General features: G+C 40.3%; 1 long non-coding RNA gene across 2 annotated transcripts; it reads right to left on the reverse strand.

Annotated features, from left to right (window-relative positions):
* Positions 1 to 1,069: 1,069 nt before the first annotated feature.
* LOC122231753 lies at positions 1,070 to 17,705 on the reverse strand. Of its 2 annotated transcripts, none has more exons than XR_006208989.1 (3): positions 17,509 to 17,705; positions 13,979 to 14,026; positions 1,070 to 1,465 (listed from the first exon to the last, which is right to left on the reverse strand). It is a non-coding gene; the product is annotated as an uncharacterized LOC122231753 (long non-coding RNA). The 2 variants fall into 2 exon arrangements; XR_006208988.1 differs by lacking the exon at positions 17,509 to 17,705 and adding an exon at positions 16,940 to 17,185.
* Between the last annotated feature and the right edge of the window lie 4,843 nt (positions 17,706 to 22,548).

The raw sequence follows: 22,548 nt of genomic DNA on the forward strand, positions 1-22,548 counted from the left end.
GATGGATGCTAATGAGAGGGCTATTATCATAAGAATGACTATAAATCCAACTTGGTGCATAAAAAAGGAAATGACTATGGTAGTTTGTCTACTGATAAAAATGAATATTTGAGATGGACCTTACAAACTACCTTACAGAGAACCATGACCCCAGTGCATCACCATATTGCTGTTCAGAAGCCATGGTTAAGTATATGCTCCCACATCTGGGTCCTAGAAGGCCAGCACTCATCTATCTAACCAACCTTTCTTCTTGTGAATGGAGTTTCCTACCTCCTTACTGTCTCTTGTGTCAGTGAGCCCTCTAATATAAATAAGAATGGATTTTCTTACTGTCACCCACAAAGCTGTGGACTATTTCCTTTTGTTCTAGAGATCTTATCCCTGATCAGTTTATCATGTTTATAAGATGTGCTTATCTGACTACCAGAAAACAATCTCTGTCCATGCTAGTCCAAACACAACAGAGACATGACATCCAGGTACAAAGCAAAGGTTATTTATTCTTTCCTCTGTCCATAAGTCACCTTCATTTCAGACTCACCCGCTCCTCCTTCTGTCTCATAAGCCTCCTCCTAAAGTGCCCCCAGCCACAGGGGCGCATGTATGATTCACCTGGGCATCATAAAGTGTGTTCTCCATCATAGTGTTTTAGGGTTAGGAACATGCTCTAACTTAGACCAATTGCAATTCTTCCCTGATATATTTTTTTAACTGAAATTGTCTGGCAGGGAAGAGCTCTCTTTGATTTCTGGCTACCCAGCTGTGAGTATGAAAGCTACATAAAAATAATTATACATTTCTGGGGACCTCAGATTTGAGAATGAAGCCAAAACCTAGGGAAAAAGGCAGAAAAGAGTGAGAAAGAACCATGTTTCATTGAAATCCCTGGTTCCAGCTGTCTCTAAGGCCAGATCTTCTTCTCATCTGGGAATCTGATTACATGAGACAACATATCCCCCTTCTTCTGCATGAACTGATTGAATCTGGGTTTCTGTCACTTTCAAAAAAGAGATTTAATATAGACTGAAACTAAAAAGGATATTGACATATAGGAATAGTCTCATAATGGAGCAAAACATTGAAAGAAGAGAGTGTTGAATTAGAGTGGAGTAGCTATGTTTAAATACCAAAAAAGGCTAACTACTAGATGTCTATGCTGTGTAACAAATTACCCCCAAATGCAGTGGTTTAAAACAATCACTATGTATCTTCTTAGATTGTTTCTGAGGGTCAGGAATCTGGGAGCAGCATAGCTGGGTGTTTCTGGCTCTGGGTCTTTCAGTAAGTTTCAGATAAAATGTTGGCTGTGACTACAGTCATCTGAAGGCTTGGCTGGCAATGGAGAATCTGCTTCCAAAATAGCTCATTCACGTGGCTTTTGGCAAGAGGACTCCATTCTTCACTATGTAGACCTCTCTATAGGGCTTCTTGTGTATCCTCACAACATAGCAGCTGATTTTCCCTAGAGAGACAGTCAAAGAGAAAAAAATAGAAACTGCAATGACTTTTATGAACTAGTCATGGGAGCCACTTTCTGTCATTTCTGTAATATTGTATTGGATACATAAGTTTGCCTTATTCAGTGTGGCAGGTGGTTATACAAGGGCATAAATAAGGCATAATACAAGGGCATAAAAGAGGCAGGGATCATTGGGGGTCATCTTGGAGGCTGGCTCCCATAGGCTATCACTTGGAATAGAACTTTAGATAGGTCATATAGATTCACAGGAAAAGTTGGCCACCAAGGGAGCTTCCAGCAGAGTTTTGACTCCATATAAATGAAGTCAGTAATGTACAGGGATGACCCTGAAGCAAAACAAAAACAAACAAAAGCATAATAAAAAATCAAAACTACATTGGCATGTAACATGTTCCCTATAACGCTGAAAGGAATAACAGAGATTGCTATTTTAAGTGATATTAAAGAAAGAATCTTTGCATGGGCTATAAAAGAAGGGGTTGTAGCTGTGGATGTCTTCTGGGATTTCTTTTATTCCTAAAATGTTGTGATCTGACAGCAGTCTGCAGATAAACCTTTCTTCATTTAACTCCTCTAATGCATTTTAGCCAATCTTGTGAGACACTGCCCATATCCCCTTGGCCTGCTCTGGGGGTTAGTGATAGATAATGTCTATATATAATTCCTGTATCTCTCTACCTGAGGTTGTTTCTGGCCAAGAAAAACCCTCGACTGATGAAGGACAGGAGTTATAAGTACCCAGCTTCCCTGCTCTCTGGTGGGATAATTCTAAGGCATGGATCCACAAGGTCCCACAGCAATATCCCTTTAGTTAACAAATCAATTACTCACTTATATTCCTTCTCTATCTCACTCCTCCACTCCTTATAGTGCTTCCTGGAATCACTAACACATTAGAGCTCTCCATGTCCAAGTTCTTCTGTAGGGCTCTTTTTAGGAGAACTTTAAGACACCCCTCCATTCAAAATCTTACAACTGAGCACTTTTGCATAGTTCTGGTTATTTTGATATATATGCACTCAACATATAAACCTCCTACTCTTGAGCAACATATTTTATGTTTTTTGTTTCCTCAAATCTCAGTTATATGCTCCAACTCAAATATGGAGGAGGAATCCCAGAATTGTTGGTAACTTAGAAGTGCATATCGGCACTGGATTAGGAATCACAAGACCTGGTATCTAGCAGTTCTGTTTTTTTTAATTTTTTTCTAACCATGTGATCTTCTGTAAGTCACTTGACCTCCCTGGGTATCAGTTTGCTCACATTTAATTAAATGTTGATCTAAATAAGTGCTCCTTAATCATTTTGACCCCTTTAAAAAACACCAGTACAAGTTTTATACCCTCTTCTCTGGAGAAAAACTAATGTAACCAATATTTACACATGAATGTAAATGAATCTGCATAATCTTGGTTATTAATGAGGCCACTGAGGCCTATCCATGGCTTCTAGGTACAGCCCTCTGGCTCCCCAGTTATGTTCTGTTGGTCTAGATGCTCTTTAACTTCCCTATAAATTTCAACACTTTATGATTCAATGAGTCGTTGATTAAAGGTATAATAATTTCTTCTAGACTGCTGTTTCTCAATAAAGCAAACTTCCATCTAAAATTCAGCTACTTTATTAAAACTGACATTAGATTCAATAGCCAATCTATTGGAAATTTAGGCTTGTTCTCCCGTATAGTGTAGCATCCCTGGAAAATAGGGAACATTTATTACAGGGAGACACAAACAGAAGTGTCTCTCAGGCCAAGTCCATATCAACAAGTGGTATTTTTTTTAAGCCAATGGACTACTTTCAGAAAACATGATTTTCTAAAATAAACTTCTTCACCCACCAAACTGCTCAAAGGGAAGAGGAGGCCAGGAAATGCAATCTCACTTCCCAGGAGTAGAAATCTCTCTGTACCACTTCCATCAAGACTTGCCGAGGGGCGCCTGGGTGGCTCAGTCGGCTAAGCGTCCGACTTCAGCTCAGGTCACGATCTCACAGTTCATGGGTTCGAGCCCCGCGTCAGGCTCTGTGCTGACAGCTCAGAGCCTGGAGCCTGTTTCAGATTCTGTGTCTCCCTCTCTCTCTGACCCTCCCCCGTTCATGCTCTATCTCTCTCTGTCTCAAAAATAAATAAACGTTAAAAAAAAAAAAAAAAATTAAAAAAAAAAAAAAAAAAAAAAGACTTGCCGAAGTCTCCTCTCTGCTATCACAGAGAAAATGATCTTAAATGTGTGCCTGGGTGGGGTGCCTGGGTGGCTCAGTCAGTTAAGCTTCCAACTTCGGCTCAGGTCACGATCTCATGGTTTGTGAGTTCGAGGCCTGTGCTGACAGCTCAGAGCCTGGAGCCTGCTTTGGATTCTGTGTCTCCCTCTCTCTCTGCCCCTCCCCCACTTGCACTCTGTCTCTGTCTGTCTCTCAAAAATGAATAAGCGTTAAAAAATTTTTTGAAAAATCTGGGCCTAGAATAGTATAGGAGGGAAGAGTGTCTCAAGCCTTGTAAGATACCCGATTTCAGGCGCCACATGGCTGTCTCCATAGTCACTAGCTTTGGTCCAGTTTTCTTGTTGGCTACTGTAAACGAGCACATCTGAGTTGTAGCGTTTATTGTAATTGGGTCTCTGGAAGAGGTTATAACCAAATCCTCTGGACCACTCAGAGTCTCAGCCAAGGACATAAAAGCCATTTCCTTTCTTTTCTCACATTATTATTTAGGCCACTCCTTCTCTTTGGTGCCCCCAGAAGAAATATTAATCCAAATTCTTATGCAACTGACCTGCACAGCCTCAGAGGATGAAAACCTAGTTTCAGAGCTTTAGAAAGATACTTAGCAAAAATCTAGCCATGGATCTTTATGTTTCCTCTAGGCTTACATATTTGCTACTCATCTTAAGTGGTGTCTAAATATGTAATCTGAATTGACTAAAAACAAACCAAGTTTGCATTTATGCAAACAAAGATGTGGTAGTAATTGTTACTAAGGAGTTGTCTTTCAAGAACTGGTTTATTTCTGCTAAAGGATGAAGATTTTAATACGTAGCATTGGCTTAAACTTTCAGAATAACATATGGCCACTTGTTTGGCTTACTTGTTTCAACTGGGGATGATAAACGTAAGATCAGAAGAGCATAGAGGTTCTGACCATGTATTTAGAGACAAGTAAACCTGAAGTTAAATGCTTGGTTTATAGATTTCAGATATGTGACCTTGGATGAGTCACCTGACATCCATGAATCTCAGTTTTCTCATCTGGGAAGACTTTTTACCTTGCAAGGTTGAGCAAAAATTAAACCAGATAATGTATATAACATCCTCACCAGTTCCTGAAGCACGATAAACATTCCAACAGTAAATGTTATCTTTATTTAAAATATGCAGTAATTTTAATATATATGTATATATACTAAATAAATATATATACTAAATATATATATATAATATATATATTAAAATATATGTGTGTGTGTGTATGTATATATATATATATATATATATATATATATATATATATATATTTAATGCAGTAAATCAAGTTCCCAAGAAGAAGATGTAACAAAGTGTTTATTTCCACTTTGGCTGAGATCTGGCCCTGGACGGATGATTTAGGGGTTCATCTGCTCTAGATGAGGCTGAACATATTGTGTATAGAGCAGGGACAAGCAGAAGACAAAAACAGGTGTTGGCAACTACTCTACTAAAGCAAAGAAATACTGGAACATATAGTGTACAACTAGAGTAGCTTAAAAGGAACCCTTAAAAAATAAACACAATTAGAGCAATACCGGGCACAGGCAGTTCTGTTGCACAGAGCCCTACCTCAAGCACAGAGGACATTAGGTTTAAATATGGACCAGCAGATCCCCTCTTACCAGTGGGACCCTAGGTAAGAATTGCCATGGGGGGGGGGGGTCCTTAGCATGGTGCTACCAGGTAATCATCTGTCTGAGGTTTCATGTGAGACTTCTGAGTTGAGCCAGATACTACTTTATCTGTGAAATCCACTGTCCTGCATTCCTCCACCCGGAGCTTCTTGCTTTCATCTCTCTGCTCACAAAAACATTCTACACTACTCATCCCAGTGGATTTCAGGTCTATTTACACAAACATTATCTCCCTTAGACCGTAAATGACAGGATCAGTGATCCTGCTTATTTTATTCACCTCCTCTTGACCATATTGGTGAGGGAAGGATTCCCACCCAAGGGTTGTAGGGATGATGGCACATATGACATCTGACACCAGACAGATGGGATCAGCAGCCTATCAGTCCCACGCGTTCCCTGTCTGGTGAAGGATGTGGCACGTGCCTTGCAGGGCCATGTAGGGGTCATGCTCAGGAGCAGAGTGAACAACTGGGGATGAAATCTGAGAGATTTTCTAGTATAAGAGGGTGGAATGCCCCCGGGCTTCTGGGAGAGGATGTGATTGGATTGTTTGAGTCACTGGGGAACTGAAACTTGCTGATTATGAGGAATCATCAGGAATGGTGCTTGGTCACCTTGATAAGGAGGGTCACTTGTCTAGGGTCACTTGCCTAGGGGAGATTGGTGTTTAGGACACTTGAGGCCCTCCTGGCTTTACCGGATGTCAAGGCAGCGAATAATTTTGAACCTTAATTTCAGGCCTTACCTCCTGCTTGTCTCCCTTCGGATTCCCAGAAACTGACATTCTGGCTGACTCAAGAAATAAGTAAGCTGAGTATGTACCTTGGTGTTAACTGGGCAAATGGAATACACGGTGGTGATGACGGTGACAGGAGCAACATTCTTATATCATTAATCACCATCACTGCCACTCCCGTAGGGGATTCGCCATGTGCCAGGCACTATGCTTTTCTCATAGCAGCTACTGGCTCATTCAGTCTTTACAACCACTCCTGGGTGTAGAGATAGGCATTACTAGCCTCATTTTATAGGCAACAAAACAGACTGAGACGGTAAATGACTTGCCCGTGTCATATAGCTAGTAAGTGATAGAATGGGGTTTTGAATCCAGTTCTATATACCCCAAAGCCCAATATTGTGAAAAATTTTGAAGAAAATGATTATTCTTGTGTAATGAATGAATACCCTAAGGGTAAAACTTTACTATCATCTAATGGGCAATTCACAGAATCATGATTGGAACCCAGGTTCTTGATAAGGACCCCAGTGGCCAGTTATGCCATAATTAATCATTCTGTCCTACCATTTGGGACAATAAAAGAGCATGAGTGTTCTGGTTTCCACTCATCTGGCAGCACAGAGGTGTATCGGATACCTGTGGATGAGGTGCCTATGGGCATGGATGAATATGAAGGTGAGGGTCCAAATACCTGAAATACAACTGATGGCACAGGATGAAGGTGGCAACAAGCACATTTAAGCTGATCTAAAGAATCTAGGAATCATCATAATATCAGCCACACAAATGGGTATCTTAGAAGAGTCAAAGGCCCTAGGCAAGGCAAAGAACAGAACTCTTGAAATGATTGATGATGATGCTGATGCTATCTTAGCCAGCAAAAAGCCAGGGAACCTGAATCTAGACAAGTTTTATGGGTTTTGAGGATCAGAAATAAATCCCAGCATAGCTTACCTATGGAATCAGGTTGAGGTGGTGAACGATGACAGCCAATGAACAGAGACAACTCCAGAAGAACAGAACCTGGCAATATTTCTAAGCTTGTGTTGCATGAAACATGATCTCCAACACCTACTTCAGGATCATCTGGGATCATGTCAGAAATGTAGACCCCTGGTACCCTTACCAATCCCGCTAAATCAGATTCTCTTGGAAGTTACTTAGGATCAGGAATCCAGTTACAGAGAATCAGTATTTTATTAAGCTCTCCAAGTGGTTCTCTTGCACATTGAATTTTGAGAACCACTTCCCGAGGTGTATCCTGGGGGAAGAGAATATGCCCTAAGCATATCTAGGAGGTGAAAGCTTTTCCTAGGGCTCCAGCTACTTATTCCCTACAATAGTATAATTGACTTAGATGTCTCAGTACTATGTACTATGGTGGTCAGTAACCTCAGAAACTTTGTTGTCTTTTACCATTCTACCCTCCCTATTTTCAGTCTTCTTTCTCCCTCCTTTCCTCTCTCTCTCTCTCTCTCCTCCTCCCTTCCTCCCTCTTTCTTTCTCTCTTTCTTTCTTTCTTTCTCTTTCTTTCTTTCTTTCTTTTCTTTCTTTCTTTCTTTCTTTCTTTCTTTCTTTCTTTCTTTCTTTCTTTCCTTTTTTTTATTTCTCTAGATATTTATTAGCATCCACTATGTGCAGGCATTGTATTAACTAATATGAAAGATAAAATATGTCATTTATTGGTTCTTACATTGTAGGAACTTACAATCTACACGGGGACATAATACTAAGACATCACTAGATAGGATTCAAGGTGAACAATTCCCAGAGCCCCAAGGGAAATGCATATGAAGCCCCTTAAACAGTAGAGAATAAAAGAATCCCAACTGCCTGGGACAAGATAAATGTAGAATCAAGGAAGTCTTCCTAGAAGAGGGGCACTTGAGAGAATCCTTAAATGTAGGTGGACTTTGGATATGGGGATAGAGGCATCCAGAGTAGAAGAAACAAAGGCAGAGAATCTGGAGAGTGGGGGCCATATAGGACCCATTCTGCTTGGCTCTAGTAGGAATATTGAGGGGAAATAGCAGAGCCTTGGGTGAAAAAGGTTGACTCTTCCAGATGTTCCCTAATATTCAAAGATAATCTATCTCATATGTTGCCCTAAAATGTCCTAGAGTTTGTTCAATAATACTCCACTGAGAAGAAAAAAGAAATATAGAAAAACTGTCCAATATTTATTAATCTGAGGTGGAGAGATTGTGCTGTGCTGAGCTTTAGCAAATTAAAAAAAATGGTTGGAGGAAAGAGTAGCAATGACATTTACATTAGTTGTAGCTAATGTGCATTGATTGGATTAAAATATGACATTATGAATGAAAAAAAGAAAAGGGCTCTGTTGGAAAATGAAATGCCATTGCTTTCAGGGAGGGGATGGGAAATAATGTAAGCAGCCTGGATTCTATTTTGCCTGAATACCCTGGGTTTAGTGGGAGAAGAGTCATTGATTTAAGCTCTTTCTCTGAAAATGCATTAATAAAACACAGTTTTAAAGTTAAATAGAACCCATCTGGGACTTTTTTCCCAAGGATGTATTATTTGTACATGTATAATGCATACATCTGCAATGCTCACCTCAATTAGTTTTAAAAGTACAGTTTCTATGCAAAACAATTTATCCATTGCACTGCACAATTGAAAAATGTCTGCTTGTTTGTACAAGAAGCCACGTTCTGTGAATCAATGCAGGTAATAAATTACAATCACTGTCACTTTCAAAGCTACAAGGCTTGATCCCAACATATGTTAGGGATGCAGCTGAACTGAATGTCATTGTTTTGGGGCTGGCCATTGGCTGACTAAAGAACCCCAGGTGTTATATGGGACTGAGAGATTCTTCTGTTGGTGGGCTCAGCTTGCTGTAGGGAAGCTGCTAAATTCTGGGTTTGTAGCTCCAAATGAAAAAATGTCCTGGTCATAAAAATCTTGCTATCAGGTGATAAATACACATGCTCTCCACACTAGGTAAACATTTTCCTGAGCTGGAGACTCAGATAAACATAAATGGTAAAAAGGAAACCTGCTTGAATGTTTTTCTTCTTCCTAATTATGTAAATATGTATTACTTGCTCCCTTTTTTCTTCTGGACTGCTGGCAGCTCCTACACTTGAGAAGGTATGTTTTATTCAGGAGAATAAAACAGGCAGGGACCTGAGACTTTGGTGAATAATAAATTGATTTTGACTTGGCCTTTTAGCTCATTATGAATCTTTAAAATGGTGAAATGTGCTTCTTTTTCCTCTCTGCTGAACTCCCCAGTCATATGTTGGAGTGATAGAGTTGGAAGTAGGAGGTTCAATATCCATTGGAAAATCTGGGATTGAAAGGAAATCTTGAACTTTGATTCAGAGGATGTAGATGTTGTGCTTCTGTCCACCATTTATTCCATCCACCCATCTATCCATTTGCCCTTTCTTTGTAATGGTTGAGACCCTGGGTTTTGGAGCCAACCAGCCAGCTAGCCAGTCAAAATTCAAAGCCTGACTCTGCCACTTAAGATCAGTGATAATAACCAGCAACCTTAGAGGCTCACCGTTCTCATCTGTAAAATGAGCAAAATGAGTATCGTTTTAGGTTTTGAGAAATAAATCAGATATGTATGTAAAGAACTTAAACTTTGTGCAGTGGTTGGCACTTTCAGTAAATGGTATCATTAATTCAACTGATATTTATTAATAATCTATTCTCTACCACATACTAGACTGTTTATGTAAATCTGATGGAAAGCTATCACTCAGGAGCTTTATAGTTTGATAGGGGAGATAAGATGTGTATGCGTGTGGCTTTAGAATAAGGTTGGAAATGATGTATTAAGAAATCATCAGTCAGTTAAATGTCCAACTTCGGCTCAGATCATGATTTCATGGTTCGTGAGTTTGAGCCCCAGGTCGGGCTCTGTGCTGACAACTCAGAGCCTGGAGCCTGCTTCGAATTCTGTGACTCCCTCTCTCTCTGCTCCTCCCCTGCTCACACTCTGTTTCTGTCTCTGTCTCTCTCTCTCTCTCTCAAAAAATAATCATTAAAAAATAAAAAAAGAAATAAAAAAGAAATTATCAGATGTAGGGCCACGTTAGTTCAGAAGGGGTTGACCTTTTCTCCCACTGTGGGGAAAGGGTGACGCTCTGTGGAAAGCAGGTGACTGGAGCTGGATTTAGAGGATGTGTAGGGTTCACAGTGGAATATATTAGCAGGGAAAGGACTGTAGCTTGTATTGGCTACCTATCATAAGTCTGCTACTCTAGTAGAACTCCATATACATTATTTTACTGAATCCTCACTACAATTTATACAATGGCTGGGTATATACTATAGTGATTGATAATATCATGCTATCTTGCTGCAGCTTAGAAACATAAAATTACATACCCAAGGGGCGCCTGGGTGGCTCAGTCAGTTAAGCATCTGACTCTGGCTCAGGTCATTATCTTGCGGTTCATGAGTTCAAGCCCCACGTTGGGCTCTGTGTTGACAGTTTGGAGCCTGGAGCCTGCTTCAGATTCTCTCTCTCTCTCTCTCTCTCTCTCTCTCTCTCTTTCTCTCTCCCTGTTCCTCCCCTGTTCCTGCCCTGCTTGCACCCTGTCTCTCTCTCTCTGTCTCTCTGTCTCTCTCTCTCTCAAAAATAAATAAACCTTTAAAAAAAATTACATACCCAAGATTTAAAACCTGGTTACCTACTTGGTTACATAAAGATAGTGATAGCATCTACCTCAAAAAATGTCTGTGTTGATTAGATACATCAGAGGTATCTCTGGTAATACATCAGAGCATCTAGCACAGTGGAAGCATATAAATAGTAGCTAGAGAATTGTCTGGGGAATGAAGGCATTAATGATAATTATGAAGCTGATAATGATGTGGTAAGGTCGCAAATCCAGTTCAGTTTTCTCTGACTTTGGACACTATCTACTTTCCATGGCTTTTGAAAATGGAGAAAACTATGAAGAAATTGATTGAGGGACCTCTCACATAAATTGGTGGAGGAAATACTTCTTATTACAGGGATGTCTAGATCTGCTCTGGGCAGAGGTCCCAAATATCAGTGATAGGAAATACCTCAGAGATTGTCGAACTTTATCATTTTCAGAGGGGAATGTGAGGTTGGGGGGGGGGGGTAAGTCACTCTCCTAAGGTAACACAGCTAGTTAGAAGCAGATCTTGGTTAAGACCATAGCCTTGAGTCCTAAACCTACAGAAAGACTTCTCCTAAACTATAGATTATCAGGGTCCTTTAAAGTCTAGCTCAACCTTCATTCCTTCTCCCAACTAATTGTTTCTCTAACACAATGTTTGCTGTCCAACAGAAGGAGAACAATCCATGAATGTGAGCCATATAGGTAATTTTATTTTATTAAAAAAATTTTATTTTATTTTTGTTGAGAGAGAGAGAGCGAGCGAGCACACAAGCAGGGGAGAGGAACATAGAGAGAGAAATAATCCCAAGCAGGCTCCATGGTCTGGGTGGTGTCTGACATGGGGCTTGATCCCAGGACCCTAAGATGATGACTTGAGCCAAAACCAAGTCAAACACTTAACCAACTGAGCCACCCAAATGCTTCCACATAGGTAATTTTAAAGAGTAAAAGGTAATAGGGGTGCCTGGGTGGCTCAAGTGGTTAAGTATTCAATTCTAGATCTCAGCTCAGGTCATGATCTCACAGTTTGTGGGTTCGAGCCCAGCATCAGGCTCTGTGCTGACAGTGCGAAGCTTGTTTGGGATTCTCTCCCTCCAAAAATAAATACGTAAATTTAAAAAAAAGTAAAAAGTAATAGGTGAAACTTATTTTAATATATATTTTATTTAGCTCAATATACCCCAAATATTATCAACGTATTAATACAAATTATTGAGATTAATTTGATATTTGATATTTCTTTTTTCCATGGTAAGCCTTCAAAATCTGGGGTATATTTCATAATTATAGCACATCTCAATTTGGACTGGCCACATTTCAAGTGTTTAGTGCTACACGTGACCAGGAGGCTCAACTTCACAGCATGGCGCTAATGCAATTTACCCATGTGACAGGGCTTTCAATCTATGGAAACTTCTGGTCTTTAGAAGGAGTTTCTTCTTATTGACCTGCAATCTGATCCCATATAACATACCCACATTTTGCTCAATTCCACCTCTCGGAGCCACATTGAACAATGCTTGTTTCTCTTCTAAGGTCTAGCACTTCAGAGGGTGTGTGTGTGGCTCAAATGAATCGTTTCACTACAACACTCTTAGTTCCTTCAGTCATTTCTCAAGGACAGGGCTTTGGACCCCTTCTTCATTCTATGCTCTGCTCTGAATGTACTTTGTTTGTCTCCAGGCAGGCCTGGCCAATACAGATAGGTGTATCATTCCTTCAATTTAAATATTCAATTTCTTCTAATGCCCATTTAAAAGAATTAACTTTTCTCTTTGTCAGCCTCATCACGTTGTTTCTATGGCATTTATTGCCTATTCAATCTCCCTAAGTATGTTCACATGGGCTATTTCTAGGCTCTGGATCTCCCACCTTCTATTTATGCCATCAGCATTTGGACTCTAGGATGGGACTTTACATTTATTTGTTTCATTTCATCCAGCTATATTAAGCTCACAATTCTGACATATTGAGATATGAGGATGTTGCTTCTATCATTCTGTGAATTCTCTATCTTTTTCTGCCTGGCATTCTGAAGTGTGATAAGCACACCTCCTATAGCATCCTCCAAAGGCTTACTTAATATGCTACTTGGGGGCAGGAGCTGGTCCAAGAAGTTTGTTTTTATGGTTTGTATCTTCATATTTCCTTCAAGCCTACCCTCTTATCTCTGGTTCCCTGTGGCTGTAATGCAATTTACCCACGTGACAGGGCTTTCAATCTACTGTCTACTCTCTGATGAGCAATGGAGTTGAAGACCAAGATTGTTGAGACAAGACTATGCACCCAGCACCACAGGAATAATCCTACTGGTGACTTCTTAACTGTTGAAACCCCCCTCCTCATAGCTCTGTTATTTCTTTCCACCCACTGAGTTTTAACTTCCCTCCAGCTCGGCATCACACTGCCATGGTATATGCCCTTCTTCCATTTCTGATATCTTACATGCCAAAGACCAACTCTCCATTCAAACATCCCATTCTTCAAGATTACTGAGTCCCTATTCAAATTCATTAAGATGATTGGGCTTATGCCTCTTTCTTTATAAACAACAATTATGAGACATTTAAACCTTGTAAAAGTGGCATAGTATAATGAGCTTTGTGAGCCTGTTTCATGTACCCAGAGCCAATCTTGTTCCATCTTACCTCTGTGTACTCTCCCCTCTATCATTTTGAAGCAAATCATAGATACCATGTTATTTTATACTTAAATATTTATGAATGTACTTATAAATAAAAGGACTATTTAAAAACACAACTAGAGTACCACACCCAAAAATGTTCATAGTCATTTCACACATCATTAAACGTCTTGGATCACTTTTCTCATGTCTAGCTAGACTTCCGAAAGTAGAATGTGTCAAGGAGGATACTCCTTTGACCATAGCCTTCCTAGACAAAATAAGAGATTTTAGAGTAGTTCAGTAGAAGAACATAAATCACAAAATCTAGAAATTTATAGCTGTTTTAAAATGTATTGTCTTGGCCATTTATCCATGCAGCTTGAGAGCAGAAGAAGGCAAGGGGAGTGGCAAGAGAAGGATATTTAAAAGTGTCATTCGTTCCTTTGGGAACACCCAGTATGTTCTACTAGTGAAGTGTGTTATAGCCCTAGAAATATCCAAGCTCTCTTTGGACCAACTCCTGGAAAATGTACGTGTGAACTGATAGTTTTTTGTGAAATCTTTCCCAAGAATCTCATATTTTCCCAGCAGGAACAGAAATGTGTAGTTACTTACCAAGAAGAGCAATTTGCCTCAGGCTGTCCAACAGCTGAATTAGTGGATCTGAAAAGAAAAGAGTGAAGGGGTAAAGATCCATTTGAAAATAACTTTCTTGGGTAATTATATCCTATGTGAACGTGAAGTTGAGAGTGACCTTCCTTCCTTCCTTCCTTCCTTCCTTCCTTCCTTCCTTCCTACAGAACTTTCCTCTCGTAAGCAACAATGTGAGTTGAATTTACCTCCTTAATATAGCTTTACCACTGTGGTCATGAAGACCCAGTGTTGCTTATGGAAAGTCACTTTTGCCAGGAGCAATAGAGTCTAGGTGTCTATAAACTTGTAACCATTTTATAAGACACTGAGTTCATAATTTACTAGTACCATCTGGAAGGGAAGGAAGACAATTTACAGTGTCATTGGTCCACAGGGAGATATGAGACATACTTTCCAACCTGCTCAAATCCTCATCTCTTTCATGAAACCATCCCATAGAACCACAGTTGGGATTAATCTCTTCTTACCCATTCTGTGACTATGTGTGGCCCTTCTATTATAACAATTTTAATAGTCTGACTTGAATTTTGGTTACTTTTATGGGTGTCTGTCTCTTGCACTTATGTCCCTATAAAACAGGGACTCTATCTTGCTCATCCAAACATCTGTACCCTGCACATAATAAACAGTAACAGATATTTGTTGAAATGAAATTCTGAAATGCATATTTGATGAAATACAAGAGTTAAAATTAACATTAAAATCCCAAATACAGAAGATTTGAAAATTCAACTCAAACATTTGTTAATATCTACTAATATGAAAAAAAAAAGCGAAATGTTTTGAGAGTTTACTGTGTGTCCAATACTGTGCTAAGAACTTGTTATATGATCTTTTATTACTCAGAATAAATCAATGAGATAGGAACCACAATTAACTCCGTTTTCAAGATGAAGAAACTGAGGTGAGGCAAGTTAAGCACCTACCCAGCACACATGGCAGGTATGGTATTAGACAACTAGCCTGTCCAAGCACAGACAATGGCAGAATTCTTCACCATAGTCTGTGATATCTCTGTTAGTTTTCGTCAAGAGGTACAATTACACATACAAATCCTGTCTGTGCCAGTCTGTTAGAATACAGCTTATATACACTTGTCCAGTTCACCATGATTTACCTATGTCAGTTACAGCTCTCAGTACCAAAATGGTAAGACAATACTTGAATTTAAGAGCTGGAAGCGATCTCAGGAAGAATCTAGTCTGAATTCCTTTTATACATATATAGATAAGGCCACCAAAGCCTTTTCACTCAGATTAAAGCCCAAACTCTTAAGGGTCTTTAATGCTACTCACTGTCCCCTCCTTACCTCCTCCTTCTCTCTTTGCTCACTCCAAGCTAGCTACCTTGGCCTCCTTGTGTTTCTGAGACACATCCCCTCAGGGTATTAATCTAGGTATTCTCTTGGCCCTGATGCTCCTTTCCCCAATACCCACTGGATGGCTTTCCGCTTCTTTCAAGTCTTTGCTCAAATATAACTTCCTCAATGAGCCTGTTTTTGCTATAACCTGGCCTCTCCCTCCCTAGCACTCTCTGTTCCCTTTCACCCTGCTCAACTTTTTATTTGTTTCATAGGACTCATTATGTGCTAACATACTACATACTTTACTTTGTTATGTTCATTTTTTTGGTCAGTGTTTCCTACTGATAATACATTTGAAAGCTCCACGAAGGCAGAGATTTTGCCTATTTTTACCTCTAATGTATTTCCAACCACTGAGAATAATGTCTGAGTATCCAACAACAGTGGATGAATGAATGGATGGATGTACAGCTAATCAGTGCCACGATCTGAACTACAGCCTTGGTAGATTCCCAGTCTAACATTCTTTCCATTCTTCCATGTTAAAGATGGAAGTCAGAGAGGTGACTTGGCAGAGTACCATTTGAGATAGAGCCAAAGACTGAACCATAGAGAAGAATAGCTATTCAATTCCTTTCTTAGCCTTTGGAGAGAATTTTGGAAACCTGACATATCTATGAAGGGAGAACAGAGACCCCATGAGAAAAGAAAGCTGACATTTGTTGCAAAACTACCATCAACAAAGGCTGTACAATGTCCTTCATGTATTCATCTCATTTAATCTCTACAAAACATTATTTCAATTCTACATATGAGGAAACCGAAGCTCAGAGAGCTAAGTAATTCTTCTCTGGACACAGTGCTAATATCTACATTCAAATGAGAGGAAGTCTGTTAAGACTCTCAAGCCCAAGACATTTTTACTACCCAGCACTACAACTTCAATGTCTCAAAGGCGGAAAAAATAGTTTTTTTTTTAAATGTTTACTAGTTACATCACAGTGATAAATATTTATAACAGGTGTATAAGCAAAGATATTTTCATATTTATTTAATGTGTAATGAATTATTGAGTTCCTGCCACATTCAAAAAGCTGTACCAGGAAGTTATATGTAAGCTATCTATCAATTAAATATTTATTAGTACCTAGTATGTGCCAGGGAATGGGCTAGAGATTGAGGATGCTGATAACAAAACACATATTGCCTACTTCTAAATAATTCACAGTTGGGGTCAGCTTCTCAGTGATAAAGGGGTGAAATGAAACTTAACGGCACAATAGATGATCCATTCATTAAATAAACACTGAGCTTTTAACATACTCCAGGTGCCTTTTTAGGCACTGGGGACAAAATGACTGTGCTTGCTGTGCTATCTCCCTAATGTACCTATTGGAAGACCCCATCATTAATGAAACAATCACCTAGCTGTTTAATTCCCAGCAGTTATAGGGGCTATGATGGAAAATTATAAGGAGCTGAGACTGTAATAGAAGGACCTGCTGTAGACTTGGTAATGGAGGAAGAAGAGTGAGTCAATTAAGGCTCTGTTGAGGAGGGGTCAGAGTAGGAACCTCAAAGCGCTTTAATACTTTTCAAAGCACTTTCCCATCTCTTACCTCATTGGATCTTCACAAGTTTTGTTGAGTTGTGGGAGGCATGGATTCTCATCTTTATATTATAGGTGGGAAGACTGACAAAAGCCAAAGACTGGAACAGAGTTTCTTTAATTCCTGGCTTAGAATGTTTTTTTTGTTTTGTTTTGTTTTTGTTTTGTTTTTTACTTTAACAAAGTCAGAAAACTTGTCTAAAGAGACTATGTAACCAGCCATGGGGTTGATTTCCATAAGAGCCAGTTTAATTGCCCTTTGTTTCAGACTGCCCTATGCATGCCCCACTCTACTCCCCACCCAGAGTTGTTTCACAAACATATTTCTGATATCTATGGAAGGATCAGAAGAATGTGTTAATGTTTTATTGAAGTGAATATCTGCTCTTGGAAATAATTCAAATACTGGTGAGTGAGCCAGTAATCATATCTTAGTCTGCTCCAATCTACCCCCTGCCCATCAAGTTCTCCCAGCAAATTATTTGCTTGTCCAATTCCTGTGTAGTATTCAGGGTCCAGCTCAAATAGTTCGTCTTCTGTGAGGCCTTCCCTGTCTCTTCTATTAATTTAATGACTCACCTTTTCTGTTTTGAAGGAAACTGATTCATACCTCCAGTAGAGCACTTACCACATTATGTTATAATTACCTACACTTTCCCAGGCTGGCTATTCCATTTAGAAATGGACTGATAGAATCATAGTAATAGAAAAAGTTATTAACTCATTTTTCAGCCTTGTTTTTTCATGTTCCCCTACCCTTTGCCAAAATTTACATACTGTTTAGAGACCCTGTTGGGAGTGGTATTTCACTTGTGCTCATGAATGTGTCCAGTCAAGTTTCACCTGATGGATGCCATCATTTCCTCTGTGACTCTGTCCTTTCTTGGTCATTTCCACTTGTGACAAGTGGAACCCCCACTCTCTGTGACAACACGTGAAGCTACTTTCCCTCTGGCTCCAGTGCCTTGTTGGGTGGGGTTTCCTGGGAAGCAGACATGAGATGGAGTTGGGAGTGTAAGAGGTTCAATGGGTATAACACCTGTGAAAGGAAGGGTGGATACAAGAGAGGGCAGGGGGAGATGTCAGACCGTGATGCCAGTCAGACAGAGTTTCCATCGGTCCAAGTGGGAACTCAGGAGAAACGATCGCCTCTCAGAGGAGCCCCACATTTTACAGAAATGGCTGGACTTGTACCATGATTGCTCAGTCATTTGCAGGGACCCACCCCGAGGATAGTATGCCCTTGGCTTAAAAGTTGACGCAGATCTTTAAGGTTCTTAACAAAATACATTTCTCACAACCTGGAGTGAGTCTTTTAAAAGAAGTCAGAGTGGAGCACATGTATGCGGTATGCTGGAGCTGGCTTATACTGGAGCAGATTGTTAACTTTCCAGGAATTGTGCAAGCTGATGGTTAAACACAGCCATTATTAAAAATAAAATCATAGAAATTCACAAGAAATATATTAAAAACAGAGTTAATAAGCACTCAAAAGTTCTCGTTGCTGAATTATTTTTTGGCATCTTACTGTTATGTGTGTTCCTGAGGATATGCATGTCACTCGTATAATTATACTATATAAAGGCATGTAGCACACCTCTTTTCCAACTCAATGACTTCATGTTTGGTAGCTTGATATGGGCCACACGGAGAGTGTTTATACCATGGAAACTGACAACATACCATGGAAACATTTACCAGCACAGCCCCTTTGCCTGGTACCATTACCCCAGTTCAGTGCTGCAGTCTCCGCTGAGTACCCTACCCAAGGTGCTATAGCTCTCTAGAGCTGCCAATGGGCTGTGACCTCTGTTGCTCTCAAAGTGCTAAACCAAGTCAAGGCTGAGACAGAGGTGACCTCCATTATCCTTTAGTGACACGGGTACAAAGGCAATATTGCCTTGCACCTCAATGGCCTCCAGAGTTTTAGTGAAACTCTGCTTCAGTTATGGCTCACAGTATTCCTCCTTCTCTCCCCAAGGACTCAGGCATGAGGCCATGATGAGCTGAGTGAGAAAAAGCCATTGCAGGATGATGCACATTGTGTTAACAACTGCCCATCCGCTCTACCGACCAAGGCTTTGTTACATGTTGTCCACCTCAGTTTCTCTCCCACAAGACTTCTCAGTACTTCATAGTAAGCTATGCTGGTGATTTTAAGTTGCTCAATGTCCAAAGTTTCTTAGAAGCCAGTCATGGCCAGAGCTTAGGACCAAGCTGGGCTTCTGTCACTTCACACGTCCCAATGATACTGTGACCTTTGCAAGGGAAGTAACTTCACCTTTTCATCTGCAGCGCCCTCATATGGCATAATAGGCACTTTACAAATTACAGTCTAATTAATGAATGCCACGCAGCAGATAAGGGAAGGCATCGGAGGTATTAGCTTTGAATCATGGCATTGTCGTTAGTATATGCAGAGAGATATACTCTCCTCTTATCTTTTGGTCTGGGCCACATTTCATGCATAAAATGGTTATATTCCAGTTGGAGGTTTAACGGGTTCCATCCTGACTGTAGGGTATGAGAGCAGGAGCCACGTGAATCTTTGAATCTTCCTGTATGTTCTCTCCCAGGTGCTCTATGCTCCCCAAGTCCCATTTGAAAGCTTTCTTTTTTTTCTCATCTTTTAGGCTGCTGTACCCTTTGTCTGGAAACAGTGATATTCCTTTGTTCTGACATTTAAAAACCTGCCTGGCCCTTCCTGTGAGCATAGGCCCTCATGTTTTGGCCTGGTTTTCATATCTCCTTTGTAATACCTTTTAAGGTCTCAGTGTCAGTGGAGGTACTGTCATATCCCTTCTATTATCACGAGTCACAGATTGACCCAGGATGTCCCCAGTGGGGGAGGCAAACATCTCAGAAGTTCTCCAGGTCATTGCCGATTCAGGTGTTAACAAGGGCTGGCAAGATCACTTAAGATGCAGGTGCTATGGATATAATCCTCCTGAAAGGGAAGGAGTCCTGTATCGTTTCTGACCTCAGAAAAGCACAAATTGTTCCCCCATTGCATGCGGTTGAAGTCCCAATTCATTTTTCTTAGTGTTGACAGTAATCACCATTGTGACCTTGATTTTCTTATAAATAAATATTTAACTCCGACTCTGAACCAGCCATTACACTAGAACCTTTCCATAAAATGATAAACAAAATAAATGTGATCCCTGCCTTCTTAGGATTTAAAATCCAACAAAGAAAATGGATGAAAGTAGACGAGTACAATGAAGTGAAAAGCAGAGCATGTGCAGAGAGCAGCCTGGTCCTTGGGCTTAGAAAAAAACTTCTCTGTGTACATAACATCTACTCTGACACCATGAAAGTTAGTAGAGTCTGGCTGTAATCATTATTAGTGAAACTACCCGTATAGCCCTTCCTATGTTAGACATTGATCTATGCCTTGCTTATAGGCTCATTTAATCTTCAGCCACACAATGATAATAGTGACAATTATTATAAAATGGTGAGAGGGGATTTGTGTAACTTGCTAAAGGTCACACAGGTGGCGAGTGTCAGAAGCAAGTTGCAACATAGAAGTCTGGTTTTTCTTCATGAGTTTCTTAAACCTACCTTTCTGATGTGTAAGATGCACTCAATTATTATTCTTTCCATAAATGAAAGAAGGAAGAGGAGAAAGAGACAGAGACACAGAGAGAACAACATTCTAGGTAGAAAAACCGGCAAGTGCAAAGGTCCTGCTGCCGGAGAGAGCAGAATGGGTTGTGTCAGTGAGACATTCACTATCACTGGAGTGTGGGAAAAGGAGCCACAGCAAGATGTTATCTGAGGCTGGAAAGGCTAGAGCATCCATTGGCCCATGTGAAGGACGAGGTCTGCATCTTGAGAGTGGTGTGAGGCTGTTGCTTAGTCTTAGGTGGGAAAGTGACCTGATCAGATACATTGTTTTCAGTGATCACTAGGGCTGCAATGCGGAGAATGGATTGCAATGCAAATAAAGGATAGGGGCAGAACAGTTAGAGGGCTAGTTCAATAACCCAGGTGACACAGGAAAGCATCAGAATGGTGGCAGTGGAGGAGGGGAGAACAAGAAAGGTTCAAGCTATATTTAGAAGGTAAGATCAACAAACACCCTCCCCTCCAGCCAGCTGAGCTCCTTGTGTTTCTCACAACACACCAAGTCTACTACTGCTTCTCTGTACCTTTGCTCACACTGTTTCTGGCACCTGGGATGTCTTCTCACTGCCTTTCATATCTGAACCCCTTCTTTCCTGATGACCCCAGCCCCGACTGCTTTAGTAGTTACTTTGCTTCTGTCTACATGAAGCTGATCTTTGTGTTTTCAGTCGCCATCGTATCTGAATCTATCTTCTCTCTCCATTCAGGTCAGTTTCTGGAGTGCCAAGCCAGCAACCACACCACATGTTTCTCTGTAGTTCTAAGGCTGCTCTTATTCTGTGCTGTGGTTGCCAGATGTGATGTGGTGTGGAGAGGGAACTGCTGTATGTTGTGCAGAGCATGGGGCTAAGAGTCAGATGTTCTGTCCTCATCTAGCTGCATAGCACCAAACAACAAGTCACTTTTGGGATAACTCTGCTTTCTCATCTGTAAAACGGGTATGATGCACTCTCCGTGAACTGTTTTCAAGGATTCAAGCATTGTCAGGATACAACAGGTGATTAATGTGAAACAATATTTTAAATTAAGTACTTGACAACTCTGTGGGATTATGACTCCTATAGTTGTAGAAGTCAATTATATGGGTTGCAGTTGAGAGAAACCCAACTTGAATATGTTTAAAGAACATATGGATTTATGGGATGGATACTGGTCCTGGGATAGCTTACATGATCAAAGATGTCAGGGTGACTCTGCAGCCTTAGGAACTGGAACCAGGGACTCAAATGATGTCAACATCCTCTCGTATATTCTCTCTCTCTCCTTCCCTCTATCCTGTGCCCCTCTTTCTTCTCTTTTTCTTTCTATTTCTGTTTTGATTGCCTACCTCTATATAACCCTTACCCTCTCCTCTTTGTTCTATATTCTCTGCAGATGGGCATTCCCCCCATGGAGGGCATATGTCCACAGGAAACACAGGGCTAATATTTTATTTTGGAGAAGTAAGAAGGAAAGGACTCTTTTTGTCACCTTCACTTGGACAATTCCCAAAAGACTGGTCTGGCTTGTGTCATGGGCCAATCAGGGACCAAGCACTGTGACCAGGGAATGGGGGTATAAGAACTAGAAATTTTTTTTTTAGTATCTATGACCAAAGTTATAGAATATTCGGCTCTGCAGCCCAAACCATAATTTTATGGTTGGAATTCACAAAAGAATGGGATTGTTGTTAAAGAATAAAGAAGAGAGTAATGCCAGACATACAAAACAATTCATGGCCACTGCAATTCATAATAAGAAATGTTTGCAGCATTGACTTAAGTAGGCAAAGCTAGTATGATAGAAAAGAAGCAAGAAGCTATGTTAAACATAAGCAGTATATCGCAAAATTAAGTCACCTTGCACAGATGATATGTTCAGAATAAATGAGCAGAGATGACCTACAAATTTCATCCAAAGACACCTGGATTGATAGCAACTCACAATAAAAGATGGAATTTTGCTGAAGGGAATCAAGACAGATTGAATCATGTAAGATAGTGAGGG

The sequence above is a fragment of the Panthera tigris genome, chromosome A1 (genome assembly GCF_018350195.1).
Source record: "Panthera tigris isolate Pti1 chromosome A1, P.tigris_Pti1_mat1.1, whole genome shotgun sequence".
NCBI classification, from domain to species: domain Eukaryota; kingdom Metazoa; phylum Chordata; class Mammalia; order Carnivora; family Felidae; genus Panthera; species Panthera tigris.